Genomic DNA, 8,502 nt, shown 5'->3' on the forward strand with positions numbered 1-8,502 from the left:
TTCCAGGTGTTTGATCACCAAGATCCGGCGGCACTTCCAGGTGTGATGAAGCTGTTGCCCACACGGGCTCAGGAGTCCCAAACACAGCACCCCCTGGCGGTACCTGCGGGACCCAACAGGGCTGCCCCCAACTCCAATTCCCAGGGAGCCCTGTGGGAAACTGAGGCACTACACCAGCCCAGGGGGGGCCATCTAGCGTCAGGGGAGGTATTGCACTGTCCAGGGCTGCTCCCCCTGAATACAGTGTGCAGGGGTGTCCCGACTGGGCATGGACGCCAGGCGCCTGTTACAATATATATATATATACAGTATTTTACTTACAATATTTGAGTTATAATAAACCCTTGCTGTGTCCAGGCAAACTAATGATTAGCAGAAATCTGTGAATGCAATGGAATAATATAGTACTCTAACACTGAACATCCATTAAGCACACAATTTGTCAGGTTGCTTTAAACACAGCACACTGATGAGTATAATTTCAGAAGTATGCTTCATTTCCATTTATTCATTCTGAAAGTGAACTGCATGTGCAGCACATTTGCTGAGGTAACTTCTTAGGAAGCATTAATCATTTCTTCATGACAACTGACATTGAGTGATTTTTGCACACCATAAAAAATATCCTGATCCTTATATCAGCAAAAGTCAAAAGAAATATGCCCTTCTATAAAAAACAATACGATAATTATAAGAAGAAGTAGAATTTCATTTTTTTTTTGTTTGTTTTTTCTCCTTACTCTTGAAAGCAATACATTTCCTTTCTTTTGGTTAAAAAGAGAATAGGGAGCACTCTGAGTTCCACGTATCTGAGGCCTTTCATCAAAATGTAATTCAGTGTTGAGCACTAATTCCCTGAAGTACCAGTAACTGTGAATGATAAGGTAGAGCAGTGTGATTTTGAGTAAAGATGGCACTTTTTTTCTTTTTGGCAGCTGTTCCGTCTTCCAATTCAATCTCCCACTTGTGGAGATGTTATCAGAATATATTTTTATGTTTCTGTAAATTTGATGGATGAGCTTCATTTTCTCTTAAATGTTTATGTGATATCCTGTAAGCATCATATAAAAAAAAACATATTGTTTTAGTTATCAAATTCTGTGATTTCATAAACCCAATAAGTCATCTGTTTTTATGTAACTAAATATATATATATATATATATATATAAATATATACCAGCAACACTCATGACAATGACAAAACAATTACGTTGTCAATCATGTTACGTTATTAAAATGTTTCCTTTTCTTTTTACTTCTCCGCTGCCAAGCGCGGGTATTTTGCTATAGACTGGGAGCTGCGGGTTGACCTGGGCAGGCAGCTCAAGTCCCCGGAATTTGTAACATCAACCACATTGAGATGCGATATAGTTTTAACATCTGCATCGTCCAAGCAAATCCTTTTGTTGGAACTGACAGTCCCATGGGAGGACCGCATGGAAGAGGCAAATCAGCGTAAGTGGCTCAAGTACCAGGAGCTCACTGAGGACTGCCGAAGGAAGGGCTGGAAGGCTTGCTGTGAGCCTATAGAAGTAGGGTGCAGAGGCTTTGCCGCTCGATCCCTGTGTAAGATCTTTGCCAGGCTTGGAATCACAGGAGCGGTAAAGAGGAGAGCCATTAAGTCCATCACAGAAGCCGCAGAGAGAGCCTCGAGGTGGATTTAGATCAAGAGGTCCGCAAAGTGGGCCAGTGCTGCTGGGACACAAGTTTGGGCGTGATTAACCCCAGCTGGGTCACCTGAGAGAGGGTGTCTGATGTTGTGAGACCCGAAACACCCGATGATCTTAGGAAACATCACTGATGATGTGTCCCAGCGCATCCAGAGATGTATCTAAGTACTGTTTGACTGGCTTGTCCAGTGACTCCCAGGAATAGGCTGGGTGACAACCGAGTATAGTTTGGTGACGACTGGAGAGTCGGTGACAGCATGGAAAGACGGCACCCGGGGCAGGAAGGGGTAGCAGCCCAACCTGCAACTTCCATAAGGAAGTACCCAAATAAGCTACAGAGCAACCCACGGAGAAATACCCTCAGGGGTGCCCGAGAGGGGGGGAGGATGAGCACCCCAATAGGATGGACCTCTTGGTAATGACCTCAGGAAATGGACTATCGACTATGATAAGTAGATGCATCTGCGGAAAGGTCTGCAAGAATGATAGGGGCCTAAAAATTCATCAGGCCCGGATGAAATGCCTGACACAGGAGATGACAGCACAGCGCACAGGATCGAAGCCTGGTGCGACGCAGGAGGAGCCCGGTCCGGAGAAACCCCACACAGCCCAGAACCTCCAAGTGCCAAACACTCCAGGTCTAGGCAGAGTAGTCCTACATATCAAGTGGCCTCCAGCAAAGCAGCACAAGCTGTGGCACCAGTTTGATGAGGATACATCTAGAATCACCAGTGTAACAGCAAAGGGTGATGTGGAAGGACGACTTCTTAATCTGACCACAATTATCACAAGTTTCGCGACTGAGAGGTTCAGCGTAGAAGGGCCTAAGTTGAGTAAACATACCTATACCAGGAACCGCAGGTCAGATAAGATCCATCAACTCCGGAAAGAGCTGCGGATTCTGACGAAGCAGTTCAGGAAAGCAGCTGAGGAGGAGAAGCCATCTCTCAGCGAGGTTCGGCAGATTATTAGGAAGAAGCTCATGACGATGTGTAGAGCAGAATGGCATAGGAGGCGGAGAGTTGAAAGAGCCAGGAAGCGAACCTCATTTGTAGCTGACCCCTTTGGCTTTACAAGAAGACTGCTGGGAGAGAAGCGTAGTGGACGTTTGGATTGCCCCAAGGAAGAGGTAGATCACTTCCTGTATAACACCTTGAGTGATCCGGACAGAGAGCATGAGTTAGGGCCACAGACAGCCCTCTTGAAGGTACCAGCACCACTAGTTGAGTTCAACACTTTAGAACCCACCTGGAATGAAGTTCAAGAGGTGGTAACAGCAGTCAGAGTGAGTTCTGTTCCAGGTCCCAGTTAAGTACCATATAAGGTGTACAAGCGTTGCCCAGGACTCCTTCGAATCCTCTGGAAGATCCTCAGAGTGATTTGGGGAAGAGGGATCATCGCAGAACAGTGGAGGGAGGCGGAGGGCATCTGGATCCCTAAGGAGGAGAATTCAACAAAACTGGAACACTTTCGATCCATCTCACTTCTCAGTGTGGAGGGCAAAATCTTCTTTAGCATTTTAGCTAGAAGGATGACAGACTTCCTACTGAAGAATGGTTATATTGACACATCGGTACAAAGGGGCGGCATTCCTGTAGTGGCAGGGTGCCTGGAACATACTGGAGTCGTCACACAATTGATAAGGGAAGCACGTGAGGGAAATGGAGATTTAGCTGTGCTTTGACTGGATCTTGGCAATGCATATGGGTCAATCCCTCACAAGCTGGTTGAGACGACTCTAGATCGGCACCATGTACCCTGTAAGATCAAGGGTCTCATTCTGGATTATTACAGTAATTTCAGCCTGAGAGTTACTTCAGGGAGCATTACATCAAACTGTCATCGACTCGAGAAAGGGATAATTACTGGCTGTACAATTTCTGTGATCCTTTTTGCTCTCACGATGAATATGTTGGTCAAGGCTGCTGGGACGGAGTGCAGAGGCCCCCTGTCCAAGACTGGGATCCGGCAGCCCTCGATCAGAGCCTTTATGGATGACTTGACAGTCACCACTACCTCAGTGCCTGGGTGCAGGTGGATTCTCCAGGGCCTGGTTAAGCTCATTTCTTGAACGAGGATGAGCTTCAAGCCAACAAAATCCAGGTCTATGGTACTGAAGAGAGGGAAAGTGGTGGACAAGTTTTGCTTCTCAGTGGATGGCGTAACAATACCATCAATTAATGAGAAACCAGTCACTAGCCTAGGTAAGGTTTTTGACTGTAGCCTCAGAGATACTGCGTCAATACAGACAACGATCAAGAAGCTGGAAGCTTGGTTGTCGGCTGTAGATAAGTCGGGTTTACCTGGCAGATCTAAGGCATGGATATACAGTACCAGCATGGCATTTTGCCACGGATTCTTTGGCCGCTGTTGGTGTATGAAATGTCAATGTCTACAGTAGAGACCCTGGAGAGGAAGATCAGCTGTCATCTCCGAAGATGGCTTGGCCTGCCTCGCAGTCTAACGAGTGTAGCACTATATGGCAGGAGTAATAAGCTTCAGCTTCCTTTCAGCAGTCTGGAGGAGGAGTTCAGGGTTACTCGTATAAGAGAGGCCCTAGTCTACCAAGGCTCTGGAGATTCTAGAGTAACAGCAGCAGGTATTGAAGTGCGAACAGGGAGGAAGTGGAGAGCACAAGAGGGACTGGAGTTGGAGTCTTGGCTGAGATACGAGGCACTTGTGGGTACAGTGGCAACGGGTCAAGCAGGTTTGGGAGCAATCCCAAAGCCACAGTACAACAAGGCTCAGGGCAAGGTGAGACGAGAATTGGTCCTAGAGGAAGTCCGAGCAGGTGTCGAGGAGGTGAGGACCAGCAGGACGGTGAGCATGCGGCAGCAAGGGGCATGGACGAGGTGGGAAGGAGCGCTGGAGAGGAAGATCACCTGGAATGACATCTGCAAGGCAGAGCCACAGCGTATTAAGTTCCTGGTCCAAGCTGTGTATGACGTGCTCCCCAGCCCAACGAACTTGCATGTTTGGGGCAAGAGTGAAGTTCCAACGTGTCCACTCTGTCCTGTACGAGGGTCTCTGGAGCATATTCTGAGTAGCTGCCCATCTGCCCTTGGAGAGGGTCGATACCGTTGGCGACACGATCAGGTCCTAAAGTGTATAGCAGAGACCATTTCACAGGCAGTGGCCAACAATAAATATGTTAGAAGCCAGAGAAGAATTGCCTTCATAAGGGCTGGTGAGCAGGCGCAAGCAAAGCAAAAATCAATTAGCCTCCTTTCATCTTCAGCAGACTGGGAGCTGCTGGTTGACCTGGGCAGGCAGCTCAAGTTTCCGGAATTTGTAACATCAACCTCATTGAGACCTGATATAGTTTTAACATCTGCATCGTCCAAGCAAATCCTTTTGTTGGAACTGACAGTCCCATGGGAGGACCGCATGGAAGAGGCAAATGAGCATAGGCGGCTCAAGTACCAGGAGCTCATTGAGGACTGCTGAAGGAAGGGCTGGAAGGCTTGCTGTGAGCCTATAGAAGTAGGGTGCAAAGGCTTTGCCGCTCGATCCCTGTGTAAGATCTTTGCCAGGCTTGGAATCACAGGAGCAGTAAAGAGGAGAGCCATTAAGTTCATCACAGAAGCCGCAGAAAGAGCCTCGAGGTGGATTTGGATCAAGAGGTCCGCAAAGTGGGCCAGTGCTGCTGGGACACAAGTTGGGGCGTGATCAACCCCAGCTGGGTCACCTGAGAGAGGGTGTCTGATGTTGTGAGACCCAAAACACCCGATGATCTTAGGAAACATCACTGATGATGTGTCCCAGCTCATCCAGAGATGTATATATATATAGATATAGATATAGATATAGATAGAAATGACAACAACACTCATATCAATGACAAAACAATTACATTAACAATCATGTTACGTTATTTTTAAAATTTTTCATTTTCTTTTTCATAACTTCTTTTACACACTACTTGCCCGCTGCAAAGCGCGGGTATTCTGCTAGTATATATATACAGTATATATTGTAAAAGAGTAATCAGAAGACAACATAAAGGTTTGGGGTTTCCGGCCCCGTATACTGAAATACGATCCACAGTACACAAATAAACAGGTCAATGTACATGAAAAAAATGAATTCCCTAGTGCATGACAACCAAAGATGGCGTCGGCGGACATTTATGGAGGAGGGGCCGGAAGAGGAGGAATGCTGGGAAGGAGCCGTGGTGGAAGATGGGATTGATGACGTCATGAGTAGTGGACGGAGGAAGGGCGGAAGAAGCGTACTGCGGGAAGCTGTAGGTGGGATGCTCATGGTGGCGGTGTGTATTTTGTTCTGTAAGAAACAAAAGGAGAAAGGTTAGTACCCCGCCACTCCCTGCTGGCGTATGTCTTCCCGAACGTATTAAGGTCCGTCCGCGGCCCCCTACTCGCACGTGCATGACACGACCCCCCCCTCGGCCCAGAACCATCAGGTCAGGCGGACCTAACCGAGAGGTCGTGAATACGAGAGAGGGCATCGGCATTGGCCTGAAGGTTGCCACGACGATAAGTGACGGCGAACTTGTATGACTGCAAATCCAGAAACCACCTGGTGACTCGGGGATTTGACTCCTTGTGTAGGGACATCCACTGAAGAGCAGCGTGATCAGTCACCAGAGTGAATTCTCGACCCAACAGGTAGTACTGTAGATGTGTCACCGCCCACTTAATGGCCAAGGCTTCCCTCTCCACTACCGTGTACCTGGTCTCCCGGTCCAACAGTTTCCGGCTCAGGTACATCACGGGGTGCTCGACACCATCGATACTTTGGCTCAACACGGCACCCAGGCCTGTGTCCGAAGCATCGGTCTGGAGAATAAAAGGAAGACCAAAATCAGGTGTTCTCAATACTGGTGTCGATGTTAGGGCCTTTTTTAAGTTACTGAATGCATGTTCCGCCTTGTCGTTCCATACCACGTAAAAAGGAGCGCCTTTTTTTGTTAAATCGATCAAGGGTGCTGCCCTTTCAGAGAAACGGGGTACGAACCGGTGGTAGTACCCCGCTAACCCCAAGAAAGCCTGCACCTGTCTCTTGGTATTCGGGCGGGGCCATTCCAGGATGTCTTTAATTTTTGAACATTGTGGCTTCACCTGTCCTCGTCCCACTAGGTAGCCTAAATACTTGGCCTCCTTTACACCAAAGAAGCACTTACGGGGGTTTATGCGGAGGCCGGCCTTTGCTAGTGTCATGAGGGCAGCGGAGACCTGCAATAGATGTTCCTTCCAGGTGCCGGAATAGATGACTACGTCATCCAGGTAGGCGGCACTATAGGACTGGTGGGGCTTTAGTACTCTATTCACCAGACGCTGAAAGGTCGCTGGGGCCCCGTGCAGTCCAAATGGGAGGACCTTGTATTGCCAATGTCCGCTAGGGGTACTGAAGGCGGTTTTCTCCTTGGCAGATGCCGTTAAGGGAATTTGCCAGTACCCTTTTGTCATATCAAGGTTAGTCAAATATCGAGCCGTACCTAGGCGTTCTATCCGCGGCATCGGGTAGGCATCGAACTTGGAGACCTGGTTTAGACGTCTGAAGTCATTACAGAATCTCCAGGAGCCGTCAGGCTTAGAAACGAGGACAATAGGACTGGACCAGGGACTATGGCTCTCTTCAACAATATCGTTTTGCCTCCAGGAGTCTGTAGGGCATCTCCCGGATGATAACTCCGGGTGCCGTGACTATGTCGTGCTCAATCAGCGAAGTCCGGCCCGGTGACTCACTCACTACTTTGGGAACGGCCAGGATCGCGTGGGTTAATTCCTGCCGTTGTAGGGGTGTCAGCTCGTCACCGAGGTTAAGGGCAGACGTGCACGTGAATAGGAAGAGGGATCTATGAGTGTCGGAAGACTCCTCCCTGTCTTTCCAAGGTTTTAATAGATTTATATGGTAGATCCTCTCACTTGGCCGACGATTTGGTTGTTTAACCAGATAATCCCTTAATAATCAGACCAGATAATCCCTTTCTTTCCTTAACCTCGTAGGGTCCTTGCCAGTGAGCCAGTAGTTTAGAATGGGAGGTAGGACCGAGTTACGATTGTAACACCAGGCTTGCGCTGCCTGCGCACGAGTCACGTGGTCTTTTAGGAGTGGCCTGATTTTATCTAATAGTCCTCGGGGTTGTCGTCCATATAACAACTCAAAAGGGGAGAAACCCGTAGAGGCCTGGGGTACTTCCCGGTATGCAAAAAGTACGAGTGGTAGGAGCTGGTCCCAGTTTCTACCGTCCGCGTTGACTACCTTGCGTAGCATCTGTTTAAGAGTCTGGTTGAAACGTTCTACCAACCCGTCTGTTTGCAGGTGATAGACAGACATCTTCAGGTGCTTAATGCGGAGTAATCTGGCAACCTTCCTGAACGTATCCGAGGTAAAGGGTGTACCTTGGTCCGTGAGGACTTCTCTGGGTATACCCACTCTAGAAAATAGGTTGACTAATTCCCGTGCGATGTTCTTTGTGTTAGCGGAGCGCTAGGGAACCGCCTCTGGGTATCGGGTTGCGTAGTCAACCATGACCAATATATATTTATGGCCATGATTTGAGGGTTCCAGGGGTCCTGGGGATGGGAACGAGAGGAGCGCGGTCCCTCCTAGGAATCTGACGAATCTGACACTCCGGACAGGATTGGCAGAAACGGCAGACCTCCTCATTGATCCCGGGCCAGTAAAACCGGAGCTTTATTCTTTCCAAGGTCTTCTCGGCCCCGAGGTGGGCGCCTAAGAGGTGAGCATGAGCTAGCTCACATATCTCCCGCAACTAGCAGCAACTTCCGCACCTCACCCTCATGGGTCGCAATTTGATACAACAGATCATTTTCCATCACAAAAAGGGCTCGCGTGGTATGGAAT

General features: G+C 48.5%; 1 pseudogene; it reads left to right on the plus strand.

Moving 5' to 3' along the window:
- Positions 1 to 2,116: 2,116 nt before the first annotated feature.
- On the plus strand, positions 2,117 to 5,377 carry LOC120524478 (annotated as a pseudogene).
- Positions 5,378 to 8,502: the final 3,125 nt, after the last annotated feature.

This window comes from Polypterus senegalus, chromosome 2, assembly GCF_016835505.1.
Source record: "Polypterus senegalus isolate Bchr_013 chromosome 2, ASM1683550v1, whole genome shotgun sequence".
Classification (NCBI taxonomy): Eukaryota; Metazoa; Chordata; class Cladistia; order Polypteriformes; family Polypteridae; genus Polypterus; species Polypterus senegalus.